The following is a 20,275-nucleotide window of genomic DNA, read 5'->3' as shown; positions in this document are numbered from 1 at the left end:
GTATGTTCATAGTACCTAAGAGTGGGAAAGGGACTTTTGAAAGGAGAAAGCAAGGTGCCCTGAAGAAAGCAAGGGAGAGCATGAGATGGAGATAAATGGAGGAGAGAATTCTAGGCTTGGGGGAAATCATCCAGATTTTCACATCCAGAGAAAATGCCCAGTCAGGAGGGAGAGTATATTGTATGAGGAATAATAAGAACCTAGTATCATCCATTTACAGAGTGGAAAAGAGATAAGTTGGGATGGGGGGTAGGCTGTAGAGTGAAGAATAAGGAATTAGAAAACTGGAAAGGTGGGAGGGAGGACAAGTTATAAATGGATTTGATTCCCAAAGAGAGGATTTTATATTTATATAACCCATTGCATATATGGAACATTGAACATAAAGTCAGATTTTTTCTAGATATAGTCATTGGTTTGCTAATTTCCCCCTCTCTTATTCCTCTTAAAAAAAACCTTTTTTTTTTTTTGACTCTCTGGTAGGGGGGGGAAGGGGAAGAGAGAAATCTAGGCAATGTTAAAACAAAAGATACCAATAAATAATTTATTATTTAAAAAAATCAAACAATAAATACAATAGGAGCTTGTATTTTCTACATCTTTCAGTTAATTGCCTAAATGTAACAATGTAGTCTACTGTGGAATATCTTTTGGAAAACCCTGCCTGTTTTCTTTCTAATATATACTTGCCAAGAGTTCCCTTGATGAACATTTTGATTATTCTCATAAAATCTTTATGTAGTTGGAAAGTAGGTTTATGAGTCTGAAGTTATCGATGTGCCATACAAACATACGGCAAAATTATCACAAAGGACAATTTTATAGAGCAGGAAAAGGTGCTTTGTGTTCTAGTTGTGGCTGGATCCCTGCCTCATTATGGGATCTTGGGCAAATCCCTTCTCCTTTCTAGATCTCAGCGTCTTGTGTGAAATGAGAGGGGCTGAACTTTCCAGATTTAGGTCTATGACCCTGAGACTAGATAAACTCTAAATTATTAATAATAACAATTCTTATGGAAAACAATTGAAGAAACAACCACCATATATCATAACTGTAACTACCTTAAAGGAAAGAAATGAGCATTCATTAAGCACCTACTATGTGCCAGGTATTGTGCTAAGTGCTTTACAAATATTAAAAACCCTGGGAGGGAGGTACTATTATGATCCCCATTTTACAGTTGAGAAAACTAAGGCAAACAGAGGTTGAATGACTTGCCAGATTTGACCCTTGCTGCCTCAGAGGGCAGTATGATATTATCACCAATGGGGTTGGATAGGGGTAAGATTTGTGGAACACAGGTCAAAGCTTCGACTTAGGGAGATTGGAGAAGGGGAATGGTGGAGAGGAGGACAAAGCTTCTCAACTCAGGGGTTAGTTTGATTTTAGGAAGGCTCTGGAATTTATTCTTTCACTCATTTATTACCAAGTCAGATGGTCTTTTTTCAGTCTTCAACCTTCTTCACCTTTCTGCAGCATCTCATACTACTGACCACACTCTCCTGGATGCTCCATCCTCTCTGGGGTTTGGAGACATTTTTCTCTTTGCTCCTCTTGTACTTGTCTGACCACTCTTTTTTAGGCTTTCTCGAGGCTTCCTCTCTCTTTCTCTCTCTCACACACACACATATGTATATATACAGACATATAGATCTATCTATTTTGTTGTTCAGTCATTTTCAGTCATGTCCAACTCTTCATGACCCCATTTGGGGTTTTCTTGGCAAAAATACTGGAGTAGTTTGCCATTTCCTTCTCCAGATTATTTTACAGATGAGGAAACTGAGGCAAATAGGATTAAATGACAGATAGTAAGTGTCCAAGGCCAGATTTGAACTCATGAAGATGAGTCTTCCTGATTCTAAGCTCAGTGCTCTATCCATGGCTCTTACCTACTAATTAAACCCTGGAAGCTCCCTATTGCTTCTAGGATCAAATATAAAATTGCTGTTTGGTATTTTGCACTCTTTGTAACTTGTCCCCAATCTACCTTTGCAGTCTTATTATCCTTTCTTCCCTTACTGTACTTGATGGTTTAAACCTATTGTTTCTCGCACTTGACACTCCATCTCTTGAATTCATTGCTTTAGAATCAAAACTTATTTGAAACATCTTGAGCAACATTTCCTCAGAAAGTATTTAGAAATGGTGGAGGAAATAAAACAGGTTTCCAGAAAGCTTGCCCTGGATTTCAAAGAAGCCAGATCACCCTCAGGTCATTTGATTTGAAATTGGAAGGAAGACAACAAACAGATAAAAAATAGAAAAGATCTATAAAGGTTTCTACAACAGACAGTTATAGTTTGTTCAGTAACAAACAGGGGAGCCCAACAGGAAGTAGAAATACCTCTAAAGAAAACAAAGCTAGGAAAGGTCAATGGGTCAAACTAGGCATCTATCAATGATGTCTGTTCTGGAAGCAAAACAGTTTTGAGACTGTTGGGGGATTCAGTTCTTAGGACAGATGAAATAGGGGAAGACATTGAATGCCTGGGGTGGGGGCAAAAATCACAGATGTTATTGCTAACCAAGAAAAAGGCAATCAAGAGGATGTGCCTACTTTCTCATCTCTACAAAATCTTTATGAAAATAATCTGTGATCATATCAAGGACATTGTTCCTAAAAATATGGGAAGGGAACAAACAGACAGTGGTACACAATTAAAGAAAGAAGCACAAAGAGTACAGTCTCCTTTTACGGTTATGGTTTGCTGATTACAATGCCCCCTGCCTTGAATAAGTAGTGCAAGATGCGGTCTTTGAGAATCTCCTCCAAAAAGGTTTCTCCCATGCTTGTGTGTTTTGTTTTTTTTTTAGTGAAGCAATTGGGGTTAAGTGACTTGCCCAGGGTCACATAGCTAGTAAGTGTTAAGTGTCTGAGGCTGGATTTGAACTCTGGTCCTCCTGACTCCAGGGCCAGTGCTCTATCCACTGCACCACCTAGCTGCCCCATTATGTTTTTAATATATATAATGTTTTATTCCCCTCCCAATTGCATGTTAAAACAATTTTTTTAACATTAAAAAAAGTTTTGAGTTCCAAATTCTATCCCTTTCCGTCCTCCCTGAGGCAGTAAGCAATCAGATATAGGTTATACATGCACGATCCTGTAAAACATTTCCATAGTAGTAGTTTTGCACAAGAAAACCTCCCCCCCAAAAGAACCCCCCAAAACCCAACAAACAAATGAAAGAAGGTGAAAAATGGCATGCTTCATTCTGTATTCAGTTCTTTCTCTGATGGTGCATAGTATGCTTTATACTTTATATTAGTCCTTTGGGACTGTCTTGGATCATTGTATTGCTGAGAATACCTAATCATTCACATTACTTTATCAAAAATTGCTGTTACTGGGTACAAAGTTTTTCTGGTTCTGCTCACTTCACCTTGCATCAGTTCATGTAAGACTCTTCAGGTTTTTCTGAAATCATCCTTCTCATCATTTCTCATAGCATAATAATATTCCATCACAATCATATATCATAGCTTGTTCAGCCATTCCCCAGTTGATTAGCATCCCTTCTATTTCCAATAACCACCACAAAAATGAGCTGCTATGAGTATTTTATTTTTTTACAAATAGGTCCTTTCACTTTTTTGGATGTCTTTGTCCCATGCATATATTAAAAGCTTATGGGGCAGCTAGATGGCGCAGTGGATAGAGCACCGGCCCTGGATTCAGGAGGACCTGAATTCAAATCTGGCCTCAAACACTTAACACTTACTACCTGTGTGACCCTGGGCAAGTCACTTAACCATAATTGCCTCACCAAAAAAAAAAAAAAGCTTATGAGGTATAGCAATGATTTTGTTTGAAGATCTCTTAATGTCGTATATTAATAAATATAATATAATATATATTAATATGGCAGCATAAACAGAAAGGTCTATGCTTACCAAAAATGTTTGCCACTGTCATAAATGATATCCAACTCAAAGTCCAAAAGGAAAAGGGATTCTCTAGAGAGGATCAGGTCCTCTAAATTTTCCCATTTGTAGATGACTTTGTACTAATTTGCACTGAGCCCCAGAAGATGGACGAGTCTCCTAAATTAGATATAATTATTCAAAAGAGTTCAATTGGGGCAGCCAGATGGTGCACTGGATAGAGCACTGGCCCTGGAGTCAGGAGTACCTGAGTTCAAATCCGGCCTCAGACACTTAACACTTACTAGCTATGTGACCCTGGGCAAGTCACTTAACCCCAATTGCCTCATTAAAAACAAAACAAAACAAAACCCCAAAGAGTTCAACCTCATACACATAAGAAATTAAGTGGATGAAAATTTCATATTGTTCAGGTCATCATGATCTTTAGCTGGAGCATAGAAATGGTCCATCAGTCTATTTATATGTGTGTGTTTGTATGCCTATGTGTATACATATATATTAATAGTGCAGTTATAAAATTTAATATATTATATATAAACATATATTTTATATTAGTGTATATATTAAGGTATATCAATTACTATATATGTATATATACATGTATTTACAGAAACACATAGACATTTATACACACACACACACATACACTGATGGACCATTTCTGTGCTCTAGCTAAAGGTCATGATGACCTGAACAATAGAAATATTTCATAACTGCACTAAGACTTTTGGGAAACTATCTTCCTCTATACATACATACATACACACAACATACACACATACATATACATACAGTATATGTGTATACTATATATAACTATATGTGTATACACATACCCATCCATTTGGGAGTCAATCAAAATACTGCACAGTTTTGAAAAAAGCAATATAGCCTGATTTTTTCTTCCTATCCAGTTCTGGAGTCAGTGGACTCTCCACTGATAGGGTCTAAAAAATATATGCGTGTATACATACACACACATATGTATATAAATAAGACAAAAATAAATATTTTAATCTAAATAATAAAAAGTGTTAAACATATAATGTATAAATATATAGTATATATTTATCTAAATAATAAAGGTATTAAATATACAATGTATAATATATAGTATATGATGTTTATGCATTATGTTAGTAATATTAATATATTTATAATAAATACATTAACAAACTAGAAATGATCAATATTTATATCCTTTACATTATATAGATATGTTTCATAAATAATGTTATATAAACATTATTATATATTATATAAATATAATATTTATACTATATTTCTCCATATGTAATGGACAGTCTATCAAATATGTGATATATTAAAAATATATGACTATGTATATATATTTTTAATAGACTGAAAATTGATAATGAATTGAGTCCAACTGGTTGGAGAATGAGAGCAGGTTGGGCTGCTTTGTTAAATTGTGCAGGATTATCAATGACTCTAAGCTTCTCCTTGAGCCAAGTTGCATTCCTATTAACAGCAATATTCTTCTAGTGATGAATATGCCAGTGAATCATGGAACCCATAATCGTTGAGGAATTAGGCTTATCCAAAGGGAAATGGAGGAACTGAGGCATATCATCAGTGTTAAATTGCATGCACTACGTGGATTTCAAGTGGAATTAGTGATAGCACTAAAGGGATAGAAGTCTGACCGGGCTGGTTACCTAGCAAGAGCAAAGGATAACAAATGCTATGTAAGTTTTACGACTGCCCTGGTAATGTTTAAAGATGTAAAGGAAGGCCCCTAGCAGGATCTCCCTTGTAGGATTTATAAGGGACCACGAGCAAGAGTTCCACGGCATAAGAGAGCATGGATGATTTATAAGCTGTCCTCCTGGAGAGAGTTCCCAAGTCTTAAAGTAATATAATAATCAGCTAGCATATCCATCTACGGTTTCAATAAAAACTATGCCTCATATCCATAAGTAACGAGAGGCAGCATGGGGTAATGGGTAGCGCTGACCTTGGAGCTGGAAAGATTCGTGTTTCCTGTTTCGGTTCTGTCTCTGCTATAGCCTATCCGTGTGACCCCGGGCAGGTTCCCAACCCCAGGTGCCTTAGGCAACTTTCCAAAGCTCTGAAGTTACTGGGAAGAAGCTGATTAGCATCAGAGGAGGAAGTTTCCCACATTGATGAAATCACAGGCCAGACCAAAACCAAAGCCAACAAACAGACAAACAAAAAAACCCACCCTACCCTTTTCAAATAAATGTGGATGAATAAAATATTAATACATTTTATATTCAGGTAAAACTTATTGAATTCGTAATAGGTTTTTGTCGTGAATTTTCTTAGTCAATGGATAATACAACTACTATCACGTGGGACAGTTCACGAACTATTTTTTGAAGTTAAAAAGGATCTTTAGGGCAGCTAGGTGGCGCAGTGGATAGAGCACCGGTCCTGAATCAGGAGTACCTGAGTTCAAATCCGGCCTCAGACACTTAATACTTACTAGCTGTGTGACCCTGGGCAAGTCACTTAACCCCAATTGCCTCATAAAAAAAAAAAGAAAAGGATCTTTAAAGAACCATAGCATCACCGCCAAAGTTCCTTCTAGTTATAGTCACAAAGGTGGACCTGATATTTCTAGCCCTGCACCGCCATCTGCTGGCTATGGCTAATTGTGCAGGACCAGGCTTGGTGTCTCCGGAGAAAAAAACAACCATACAAACCCCAGCCTAGATTCACTCCTTCTATTCAGTCGTAGGTGAGGGCGTGAGCCTCTGGACTGGCTAACTAGTATGTGGCTCCATCAGGCTCTTTCAGGGCAAGCAAAATGGCGAAGGTGAAGTTGCAATGATAGCAACCAAAGAGCATAGATTTAGACCTGGAAGTGACTTTTTTTTTTTTTTTTGCGGGGCGATGGGGGTTAAGTGACTTGCCCAGGGTCACACAGCTAGTAAGTGTCAAGCGTCCGAGGCCGCATTTGAACTCAGGTACTCCTGAATCCAGGGCCGATGCTTTATCCACTGCGCCACCTAGCTGCCCCATGGAAGTGACTTTTGAGGATATTTCATCTTTTAGCCAGCAAAGGTGGGAACAGGTAAAGTTGGGGTACTGGGAGAGGAGAGCAAAGGGGAGTTTTCCTCTGATCCCTAAAATTATAGTTTCCTGCTTTGTTAATGTATATGGTTAGCCCTGGTCCAGAAAACAAAACAAAATGAGAAAATGAAGCATGCTTCCGTTCCCGGACACCATGGGTGGGGTTGGGTTGATTTCCCAATAGGTCTGTGACTGAGGTTAATGATTCCTAATCTCGTCTATCGACCAGAAGTTCTTTAACTCTTTGGGAGGCTGGTGAAGCTTAGTGTACCTCTACTCAGAATAATGTTTTTACATGACTTTTTTTGTTTGTTTGTTTTTTGTTGGGCAATGAGGGTTAAGTGATTTGCCCAGGGTCACACAGCTAGTAAGTGTGACTCTATCCACTGCGTCACCTAGCTGCCCCAGAATAATGTTTTTAAATGCATAAAATAAAATATATAGGGTTACAAAGAAAGCCAGTTATATTGATATATAGTCATTGAAATAGTTTAAAAAACAAGTTCTTGGAACCCAGGTTAGGAACCCCTGTTGATCTTCAACTTCATCCAGCAACCTCCCAAATGTGGCCCCTCACTTATAAGGGGATCTAGCCCTTCACTGCTAGAGGAACAACTTAGACCTCTAGTCCTATTAAGGGTGGGTCAGAACAGGGTCATAGAATCATTGATCTGGAATTTAAAGGGACATCAGAGGTCAGCTAGTTGAATGACCTACTTTTAGACTAGCAACAGCAGCAGTAAAAGGCTCTCGAGGGTTCTCAGCATGAACAGAAGGACTAGTTTTGCCAGTGAACCACAATGCACCTAGCAGAAGTCATGGATTGCCAGACCAACTGAGTGAGAGGGTGTTTGATGTACAAGGTTTCCTTTTGTTTCCTTTTGACAGAAGAGAAACCTGAGGGCCAGACTGGCCCTAGGTCACACAGTAGATCCCATATATTGAGATTCCTAGGTCATTATGCTCTCTGGCCTTTCCAAGTCACACACTCTCTGTATGAATAATTTTTCTCTCTCTAACTTGGTAGGCTGAGTGATGTAGAGAAACAAGAGAGTAAATTGTAAAGCTGAGGTTGAAACCAGGTGTGATGAGGAGGGTTGGGGAGGGGTCTGTCTCCTGCACAGAGGAGCTCAGATGCTTCAGTCTGAGTGGACAAACTGAGGATTTTGCTTCCACGGGCATCACAATGATGTGTAAGGGAAACGTCTTGAAGAGACCGTGTGGCATTTATAGACATTTTGTGACTGATTCTGGTCTGCTAACCACATGATTAATGGAAGGCCCTTCAGAGACATTTAAAAGGTCTTAGGTAGCTTCCACATTTTTCTCTTCCCCATACTATCTTCAATGCTTCTGTGGTATGATTATTCAGTGTCTAGTGAGAGACAATGCTGCAAATCATAGACAATGCTTGGGGACTTCTCCCCTCTGAAGTCAGGTGGTCCTAAGAAATGGGCCTAGATTTTTGGCCTCTGCATTTGTTTTCTGGTTTTTTCCTGCTTTAGGTAAAAGGACTTGAGCTTCCAACCTCATGGATTCCAAAGGTCCCTTCACATCCTGGCATTCCAGGGTCTGGCTTTACAATGAGGACAGCATCGATGACTCAAGAAGTAAAGAATGTTCTCTTAGGAGTGTTCTCTACTCAAGCCAGTAGAAGCTGAGACACGGATCCTTCAGTAGTCATACCACTTCTGGATAGGAATTGGTGGGACTAATGCTATGTAGGAACTGAGCTAAGTTGAGCTTATTGTTGTTTTAGTTGTTTTTCAGTCATGTCTGACTCTTCATGACCCCATTTGGGTTTGCTTTTTTTTTTGCAGAGATATTAGAGGTTTGCCTTTTCATACTCCAGCTTATTTTACAGATAAGGAAACTGAAGCAAATAGGAAGTGACTTGCCCAGGGTCACACAGCTAGTAACTGTCTAAGGCCAGATTTGAATTCAGGAAGAAGAGTCTTCCTGACTCGGCATTCTGTCCACTGTGCCACCCAGCTGCCAAATTAATCCTACTCTTCCCAAAGACCAAGGTGGTAAAGATGCGAGTATTCTCTGAAGGTACTGGGAGAAATGTTTGTATGTTTGTTCTTGTTATATCTTTGAAGTAAATATATCCCTTTATAAAAACTAACTAATTTTAAGAAGTTGAATGGAACTGGGGTACTAGTCATTGGCCACTAACAAAGGGGAGAAATATAACTGGTGGGGACTCAAACTAATGACTGGAGAGAAGAGACCAGTCCAATCCCTTTAAGGTACCCATGAATCCTGAGGGGGTAGATGTAGTCTGGCTGGGTTTGAGAGAGTGAACCAGAGTGTACTGACTGCTCAAATCTTCTTATCTGCAATCCAATATGCTTCCTATAATACCACTACCAATTATTTCCATTCTCTGGGCGTAGTTCTTCTTTGTGGTACCTGGACTAGCTGTTCTCTAAAGTCACTAGTTCCAGAATTAATGTTCTATAGTTTGTTTTGTGATGTTTAAAATCTAATTGTATAGGGGCAGCTAGGTGGCACAGTGAATAGAGCACCGGCCCTGGAGTCAGGAGGACCTGAGTTCAAATCCAGCCTCAGACACTTAACACTTACTAGCTGTGTGACCCTGGGCAAGTCACTTAACCCCAATTGCCTAACTAAAAAAAACAAAAAAAATCTAATTGTGTGGTCACCTTAAATTAGAAGCTTTAGCAGCAATCTTTGGGCATTAAGCATTTCTTCTTTTTTTTTTTTTTTGTGAGGCAATTGGGCTTAAGTGACTTACCCAGGGTCTGTCTGAGGCCAAATTTGAACTCAGGTCCTCCTGATTCCAGGGCTCGAGCTCTATCCACTGCACCACCTAGCTGCCCTGAATTAAGCATTTATTAAAGCATACTAGGTATTAGTAAAAGAGAACACGTGGAGTTCAGAAAGTTAAGAAAAGGCCTATCTAGCCTAGAGTTCCAGCCTGGTCTGGTTCTTCTTCAAGTTCTCCACCAGGAGCCTGCTTCAATCATAAACTGTTCTTCAAACCGAGTATGGAAGCTTTTTATAGGTCCAGAGGTGGTCCTTACACACTGCTTCAAGTTGATTGATTAGCGTCATCCAAATCCATGGGTTCACCTTCAGGTGGTCTCATGTTGAGTTCAAAGTCCTTAGCTTCTGAGAACAATACCTTCTTAAGAGCTAGCCAGGTGTAGTTACAATCTAATTAACTTGAAGTAGACTAATCAGCAAGTCAATCACTCTCACTTAATTCAATCAGCTTAGATTAGTCTCCAGGTGGGCCTTTGAGTATCTGCCAAATCCCATTATTTTCTCACAGTTTTCAAAGACTAAGTAATCAGTAAGATTGGTTTTTCACTCAGAAATTCTATCAAGAGCATTTTTCTTTCCCCAAATGGAATTTTGATAATTATTCATCACCTAAAAGAATGGGATTAGTCCCTTTATAATGTCCCTCCATCCCTCCTAAATGCCAAGCATATTACAGACAAAATGCTTCGCGGGGGATGGATGAGAGGACTTTCTGAATTGCCTCTGGCATGGGACAGCCATGATTTCAGGCAGGGTTTGGGGAGATGGTTGATTCCCAACACCAGGGGGCAGCAATAATCCAAATTTGATTTGAGAACTTTTAAAAGGCTTGAAATTAGGCACAAAAATGTAAGACTAAAAGTTATTCCCTGATGGATAATTGGTCTAAGAATATGAATAGCTGCCAACTGCTGCTATTTGGTCATATCTGACTCTGTGACCTCATTTGGGGTTTTCTTGGGACAGAATACTTGCATGCTTTGCCATTTCCTTCTCCCAGCTCATTCATTTACAGATGAGGAAACTGAAGCAAACAGGGGTTGAAGTGACTTGCTTGGGGTCACATAGCTAGTAAATTTCTGAGGCCAGATTTGAACTCAGATCTTCCTGACTTCAGGCCCGGCACTCTATCCACTGCGCCATCCAAATGCAAGAATGTAAAATATATTCTCAAAAGAATTGCAGGTTATTGACAGTGGAAAGATTTCTCTAAATCACTAATCACAAAGAGAAATACAAATCAAAACAACCTGAGATTTTCCATTCCCGATCTAACAGGTTGCAAAGATGACAAAAGATGAGGATAGTTACTATTGGAAGAAAGCATAAACAGATGGGGCCACACTAATGCATTGTTGATGTAGCTGTGAATTGGTCTGATCATTCATGGAAATCAATTTTAAACTAAGCAAAGAAGGTGACTAAAATGTCCTATACCAAGTGATATAATGATCCATGAAGAGATACCACTGTTGGGCATGTTTACCCCAAAGAAATTCAGTTGATTAAAAGAAGAAAAAATACCTTATTTACACAAAAATATTTACAACCACATTTTTTTTTGACCAAAGAACCCAGGAAAGAAACAAAGTAGATGCCCCAACAATTGGGGGTGGCTAAGCAAGTGTGGCACATGAATGTAATGTAAAGTTCTGTGCTATAAGAAATGACTAATGTGACAATACAGCGACGTTTGGGAATACTTATATGAGGTGGTTCAAAATGAGAGTAAGTGTAATTAGGAAAATTATGATCTACATAATGATTAAAACATGTAAATTGAGAGGACAACAACAAAATCGAAACTGAATATTGTGAAATTAAATGACCAAGCTTAAGCCCAATGAAGATTAAGCAAAAAATGTATCTCCCTCCCTTCTTTGCAGAGGTGGTATCCTATGGATGTGGAACATTGCATACTGTCAAATTTAGTTGATGATATGGTTTTTTTTTCCTCTTTATTAGAAGGGCACCTGGATGACACAGTCATAAAGTTTTGGATCTGAAGTCAGAAAGATTTTATTTCAATTCTGGCTTCAGATACTCACTAGCTGTGTGACCCTGGGCAAGTCACTTAACCCTGTTTGCCTCAGTCTCCTCATCTATATAAAATGAGCTAAAGAAGAAATGGCAAACTACTCCAGTATTTTTGCCAAGAAAACCCCCAAATGGGATGGGGTCATGAAGAGTCAGATTTAACTGAAAAAGGACTGAACAGCAAAAAAATTATTATAAGCACAGATTTTGGGAGAGAGAGAAGGAAGAGATCTAGGGGCAATAATGGTGATGATATAAAAGCAGAAAATATAACGATATTTTTTTCTAAAAAAAAGAGGTTCCTTAATTTTTTGGAGTTTTGAGGTATGGTTGCCCTGGTAGCTGCTAGGAGGTGACGATGCCCACAGGAATAATTAGAGAAACAGAGCCCAGCTGAGAATTTCAGAGAATGCTCCCAACCCTCTATCCATGAGCCCCAATTTTCCTGGAAGAGGGCAGTGTTGGAACTATTTGGTACATCAGAGCATCATAGATGTAGAGTTACAAGACACCTTGAGATGACCATCTAGTCTCATCTCACTAAAACCCAAAGGGGTGAAAAGTCTTGCCGAGGTCATACATTTAAGTGCAGAGCTGGATTCAGATCCTGGTCCTCTGGCTTTTAAATCCAAAGTTCTTCCCATTGGACAGTGACTTGTTCATTTGGTAGAACTCTTCACCTTCTCCCCTTGCTCCTCAACTCCCGTCACTCACATGCTTCCAGAAACTATGTCCTCCTTCACCCCTGTCTCCCAGATGAGGAGACTCTACTCCCTGCCACAGACTACCCCTTTTCTTGAATAAGTCTTCCATTTCATCCCATCTTCTGTGGCAGATTGCCCCCTTATGATCACTACGCTTGCACAACCTTTAATCTCTCCCTTTCTATTAGCTGCTGTTTCCCTGTTGCCTACAAATATGCCCATGTCTCCCCCATCTTCAAAATACCCTCACATGGTCCATCTATCCCTCCTAACTATTACTCTATATCTTCCCTCCCCCTTGTGGCTAAGTTCCTTGAGAAGGCCATCTACAATAGATGCCTCCCACTTCCTTTCCTCTCACTCTCCTCTTAACTGTTTGCGGCCTGGCTTTGAACTTCATCATCTAACTAAAGTGAACATTGTTCTTTCCAAAGTTACCAATGATCCCTTAATCACCAAATCCAGTGGTCTGTCTCATTCCTCATTCTTGGCCTCTTCGCTGACCTTGTCATTGTTGATCCACAGCTTTAATACTGTGAGTTGTGAGGGCTTGTGGAAGATCATGGCAACATGTGGTTGCCTAGAGAAGTTCATTAGTAATCTATGCCAGTTTCATGAAGGCATCCTGTATGAATTCTGGATAATGGAAGATGCAGTGAAGCAAGGTCGTGTGCTTGTTCCCATGCTTTTTAGCATGCTGTTTTCAGATGCCTTCAAAAAGGAAGAAAATGGCACTGGTGGTAAACTATTTAACTCGAAAAGGCTACAAGCCAAGACTAAAATAGAGGAAGAGTTGGTGCATGCCTTTGTTTGCAGATGATTGTGTGTGCAATGCAATTTCTGAGACTGAGGTACACCAGAGTGTGGATTGATTATCTGCTCTTTGTGCTGGTTTTGGTCTGACAATCAACCCTAAGAAAAGAAGGGTTCTCCACTAGTGAGCACCACATATCCATACATGGAGTCATTGGTTACAGCAATGGAGAAATTCTGAATGCCTGTGGATAGCTCACTTACCTTGGCAGTGTACGTTCCGGGGATGTACACCATAGATGTTGGGCTGATATATTGCATTGCCAGAGCCATTGTGCTGACTCCATTGTTGTATGCCTGTGAAACCTGGACAGTATACCAGCACCATGCCAGGAAATTGAATCACTTTTGTTTAAATTGCCTTTAGAAGATTCTGTACTAGCTGTGTGACCCTGGGCAAGTCACTTAACCCTCATGTCTCACTTAAAAAAAAAAAAAGAAGAAAGACCATTGATTCCAGGAGATATAGAGTTTCCCCCTTTTCTAAAGTCCTGATTTTAAAAGTTCAGGCTCTGGAAGGACATTAACTGATAATGAGATTGAATTAATTTATCTATTGACCCAATTCAGGAATCTCTAGTTTCAAGGAATTCCATTCAATGAAGCTTGGTGCGATGTTCCTTTTGTCTAGATAGCCCAGACTAGGGTTGTCTAAGTAGAGAGATAGTTTCTCTGTCCAAGGGTGGCATGAAGGGTCACTTCTTATTTTAATATAGTCCACCTCCTATTGTGTTAACCAGTCAGAGTGGATTGCCATTCCTTTTCCAAAAGAACATATAAACTCTGAGTCCACTCCGCCATGATTGTCTTTGGTCCAGAAGAGACAGCCAAGTGGCCATCCTTTTATTAATAACATGCTGGCCTTATTAATGATTATGAAGAATAATAAATTATTAAATTAACAAAATGATTAAATTACCCAGAAACTATATCTCTGAAATCTTTTTAGTCATCACAGATCCCTATATTTTGGACTCCCTACTGATAATTCCCTGTCCTCCCTCAGGCACACATCATCACTTAGCAACTTTTCCTCCCTTGCCAATCACCCCCTCTGTCTACATCACCCTATCCAGATCCATGTTGCTTCCATTAACTGGCCTCTAGGTTGGAAGAGGAGGAGGCTTACATTCCAAGAAGAAGAATTTATCTTTTAAACCAAGAGGCAATAGGGAGCCACTGAAGATTCTTGAGTAGTTTTAGTAATTTAGGAAATAATAACTGAATTATTGTTTATCTCTTTAACAGCATTCAGTTCCTGACTCAAAATTTCCTTTCCATCCCCTTACCCTGACTTGGAGATTTGAAAGCACTGAGGGTTCTATCTATTCTGTATATATTTGGTATGTGCCTATTTTTCTACCTACAGACTCTCTTATTAGAATGTAAGCTCCTTGAGGTTAAGGACTGTTTTTTTTCCCTCGGATCTTTGCTTGCAGGTCATTCTGCAGCTTATTTTACTTTATTGTTTTTTTAAACTAATTTTGAACTTTAATACAGAAAGACAAAAAAGAGAACATTTCCATGTACACGGCACAACATAAAAAGAGGATTCACTGTCAAACCATGAATTTACATTTCACAGTATTTTCTCTTTTTTTTGAAAACTATAGAATAAGTATTGCTTATCATTTTCAAAGCTATTCTTCATCCTGTGCTTCCTTCTAAGTTTGCTTGGATTTTCTGCTGTGGACTGTTATTTGCATCTTTTCTATGTATTCCTAGAATCTGATACGGTGTTTGGTACAATAATAAATTCTTAATTAATGTGTATTCCCCAAAGTACAGGTCTGACCATGTCATCTCTTATCCCATTAACTCCAGGATCTATTTGGCATTCAAAGTCCTTCCTAACTCAGCCACCTCTTACTTTTTTTTTTGGTCTTCTTACAGCTTATAACCCCTCTTCCTCCACACACATACTTTGCAATCTAATGACACTGGCTTCCTTAATGCTCCGAGAACAAGACCCTCCATCTCCCAACTCCATTAATTTTCACTCTCTCCCCCATGCCTGGAATTTTCTCCTACTTCATTCTCTTCTGGATTCCTTTAAGTAAGTCCCGTTAAAATTCACCTTCTACAAGAAGACTTGCCTGATTCCCCTGAGCCTAGTGCCTTCCTGATGTGATTATCTCCGATTATCTCCTCTATATCTTGTTGGTACATAATTATTTGTACGTTGTCTCCAGACTATGTGGAGCGTCCTGGAGAGCAGAAATTGTCTTTTGTCTTCTCTGTATCCTTGTGCTTAGCATGGTGCTTAGCACATAGTAGGTGTCAATAATGTTTGTTGACTGACTTATTGATTATTCATGTAGATGTTTCTTAAAATTTCCTTGTCCTCATCCCAGTCCTCAGTGACCATAACCTCCATTTCTTCTTGACTGCAAACATTCACAGGGATGGTTGATCACACCATGACCCCTCCATAACCCCACACCCCAATTATGCTACCTAACATGATTTTCAAATCCGAAACTTCTGACCATCACTTTGTTTGCCTCATGCCTCCTAAAGTTAGTTTTTGTTGGCACTTTGTTCCATAATCCCTCTATTCCTTCCTGTTCTCTCAGTCCTTAACCTTTGCTCTGGCTTCACTTTCTTCTTTTCACAGTCTCAGGCCTACAATTAACCAGTAGGTGAGTCAACCAGCCTATATATTAAGTGCCTACCATATCAGAGTGTGCATGGGAGTAAATGTTTAACAATTGACTCACCAAAAGAGAAAAGAAAAGTATGCAGGACATACTTTTAAATTTAATCTGCGTTGACATTTTCTCCACTTTCATAAGTATATGCAATAAACAAAATGATAAATAAAGCCCTAATTCATGATATTTGCTGATTTCTGAAGTTTAATGCTCACCCTGAAAATTTAACAATAGGCTCCAGCACATCCCCACTTCTAGGCGTCAGGCTTGGTGCTAAGCACTAAACAGTGAAAGGACAAATTCCCCCTACTCCCCTAAATGTCTTGTCCCCTTGTCCTTTCGCTGCTCATAATGTATGAGTCCTTAACTTTGGGTCACAACTCCCATCTGTTGTTTCTGCTTTTACCCTCAAATACTGTTGGAGCAAGTCATGAAGCTCTGCTGACTTGGGTCCACACTATCTTACTGCCTTATTTATATTCACATGTTATTTTACCTTCTTTTTACTGTATACAATGAATCCCCCCAGCAGAATATAAGCTCCCTGAGGGAGCCCTTTGTCTTTATAAGTCTGCCTGCCTTGCACAGTGTCCTTAAACAAAACAAAAATAAAACAAAAAAAAAGTAATTAATGTGGGACAGCTAGGTAGTGCAGTGGATAAAGCACTGGCCCTGATTCAGGAGGACCTGAGTTCAAATCTGCCTCAGACACGTAACACTTACTAGCTGTGTGGCCTGGGCAAGTCACTAACCCCAATGGCCTCACACAAAAAAAAACAGAAAGAAAGAAAATGTTGGAGAGTTGTCATAGGAAAATAGATGAATTGTTGGGGAGAACAGAAACATACATTACTTAAGCACCTGCTGTATGCTAGGTACTGTGATAATATTAGGGGCAGCTAGATAGTGCAGTGGATAGAGGAGCTGAGTTCAAATCCGTCTCAGACATTTACTAGCTATGCGACCCTGTGCAAGTTAATTAACCTGATTGCCTCAAAAAAGAAAAAGAAAATAGTACAAATATCATCTCATTTGATCTTCCGATCTTCCTAATAGCTGTGGGAGGTAGGTTAACTCCCCCATTATTATCTCCATCTTACAGTGAGGTAACTGAGGCTATCAGAAGTTAAGTGACTTGCCCAGAGTCACATGTAAGTGTCTGAGTCTGAATTTGAACTGAGTTCTTCCTGACTCCAGTCTCAGCACTCTATCCATGGCACCAGCTAGTTTCCTCTGGGGGTGGCCTCATAGGACAAAAGGGGGACTGATAAATGGAAATTATAGCAACATAGACAGAAAAAGAACTTTGCTGTCCAAACAGTTTAGTAATGCAGTGGACCATCTCCTAGGAGAGGGAAGTTCACCTTCCCTAAAGGTATTCAAGTGGAGCTTCTGCCTCCTGCTTTGTAGGCATTTTGTAGAGGGGATACATATTTCAAGTAGAATCAAAATAGAGGATGGGTGGGCAGTTCTTACCACACAGATTCTATGAGTTAACTAGAAGAGCAAGCAAGAAACATAATTGGGGTGGGGGATGGAGCATTGACACGGGGCCTGGTGGGGGAGTATTCAGGATTAGTTAAGAGCAGGAGCCTCAAGGGTTCTAAGGCAGGATGGGAAGTAATTAACAAAGCAGACAGGACAGTCAGGAAGGGAGTGCAGCAAACAAAAGGATATGAGAGTTGAAAGAACCCGACAGAAGAGAAGAATGAACAGGACGTCCCAGGAGGAAATGAAAAGCTAAGTGATCTATAAGATTACATGGAAATTAAGTGAGAAGGGTAGGAAAGCGATAAGGAAGCCGACAGTTACTAATGAAGCCATTTATTGATTGTGGATGATGGGGAAAGCGTGGAACCAAATGATGTATGATAAGTTCCCTGCGCCGCTGAGCATCAAAGAGTGATGAAAGGGTGAATGCACCACCAACGAAGATGAAATTAAGGCAATTATTAGTTCATTTTGCCCAATTACATGCCAGTAAAACTGACAATCTAAGTGAAATGATGAATATTTACAAAAATAATAACCACCAAGATTAATGAAGAGGAAATAGGATACTTACATAGCTCTATCTTAGAAAAAGAAATTGAACACGCTATAAATAGTTCCGTGAGGGGAATAAAAATCACCAGGACCAGATAGGTTCACAAGTGAATTCTACCAAACATTTTAATCCCCAAACTAGTATAAACTATTGAAAAAAAAATCGGCAAAGAAAACGTCTTACTGAATTCCTTTTATGATACAAATACAAGTTTGATACCTAAACCGCAGAAAGGGAAAAAGAGAAGAGAAAAGTATAAATCAGTTTCCTTTAAAAATATTGATGGATTTCTTTTGTTTTGGGTGCTGCTGTTTTTTTTTCTATTTTGGAGGTTTTGCATCACTGCTCTGATTTTTCTCTTGTAACAGATTAAGTGCAGAATAGGATTAATGTTATTATGTGTATATAGTGTGTGTGTATATATATATTATATGTATATAGATATATAGATATAACCTATATCAGATTACCTGCTGTCTAGGGGAGGGGGGGGGAGGGAGGGGAGGGAGGGAGAAAAATCTAAAAATTTTAAAAGCTTGTATAAACCAAAAGTTGAGAACTATCTTTACATGTAACGGAAAAAATAAAATACCTTATATGTAAAAAAAAATATTGAATGAAAAAGGTTATCATTAAAAATACTAGCAAGGAGTTACATATACTATGATCAGGTGGTATTTGTACAAGAAATGGTTTCATAAAACCGAAGCTGATTCAATATTAGGATACTATCAGCATAACTGAACGTATCAATAGCAAAAACAACAAAAGTAGATGATTATATCAATAGAATAGATGATAAGATGGTATACTTAGAACCCTAGAGGATCAACTAAAAAACTAGTTGAAATAATAACTTTAACAAAGTTGCAGGATATAAAATAAACCACATAAATCTTCAGCATTTATATGTTTTTATATATTTTTTAATATTTATATTTATATGGTTTTTTTGTTTGTTGGTTGGTTGGTTTTGCGGGGCAGTGAGGGTTAAGTGACTTGCCCAGGGTCACACAGCTAGTAAGTGTCAAGTGTCTGAGGCTGGATTTGAACTCAGGTCCTCCTGAATCCAGGGCAGGTGCTTTATCGACTGTGCCACCTATCTGCCACCAGTATTTCTTTCTTTGACCAACAAAAGCCAGCAGCAAGAGGTAAAAAGAGAAATCCCATTTAAAATAACTGCAGACAATATAAAAGACTTAGGAATCTACCTGTCAAGACAAACCCAAGAACTATATGAACACAATGACAAAAATTTTGTTTCACACAAATAAAGACAGATCTAAACAAATAGAGAAATATTAATTGCTATTGGGTAGGCAAAGATAATATAATAAAAATGACAATTCTACCTAAGTTAATTAATTAAATGACTATCAAAGAATTATTTTATAGAGCTAGGAAAAATAATAACAAAATTAATCTGGAAGAAGAAAAGGTCAAGAATATCAAGGGAATCAATGGGGGAGGGGAAAGGGAATGAAGTGGCCTAGCAGAAATAGATTTCAAATTATATTACAAAGTGGTAATGATGAAAACAACCTGGCTAAGAAAGGGTGGAATAGATTAGGTACATAGTACACAGTAGTAAATGACGATAGTAGCCTAGTGTTTGATAAACCCAAAGATGTGGGCTTTTGTGGCAAGAGCTCATCATTTGACAAAAAATTGCTGGGAAAACAGGAAAGAAGTTTGGCAGAAACTAGACATAGATAAACATCTCACACCATATGCCAAGATAAGATCAAAAGGGGTGCATGATTTACACATAAAGGATGATATGGTAAGCAAATTAGGGGAGCATAGAAAATTTTACCTGTCAGATCTATGGATAAGAGAAGAGTTTATGAGGAAACAGGAGGCAGAGAGGAGCAGGGTAAGTAAAATGGATGATTTTGATTACATGAAATTAAAAAAAAAACTTTCACAGAAACAAAATTAATGCAGCTAAAATTAAAAGGAAAGTAGGAGACTGGGGAAAAATTTTATAGTAAGGTGTCTCTGATAAAGGCCTCATTTCTCAAATATATAGGGAACTAAGCCAAATTTTAAAAAATAAGAGCCTTTCCCCACATGATATAGTGGTCAAAGGATATGAACAGGCAGTTTCCTGAAGTATAAATCAAACCCATCAATAGTAACGTGAAAAAAATGCTCTAAATCACTACTGATTAGAGAAGTGCAAATTAGAACAACTCTGAGGTATTTTTTATATGTTGAAGCTTACTCCCACCTCCTATGCACCTTTCTTCCTTTCTTTTTCTTTTTAGTGAACC

This window comes from Dromiciops gliroides, chromosome 1, assembly GCF_019393635.1.
Source record: "Dromiciops gliroides isolate mDroGli1 chromosome 1, mDroGli1.pri, whole genome shotgun sequence".
Taxonomy (NCBI): Eukaryota; Metazoa; Chordata; class Mammalia; order Microbiotheria; family Microbiotheriidae; genus Dromiciops; species Dromiciops gliroides.
This window is presented reverse-complemented; position numbering follows the sequence as displayed.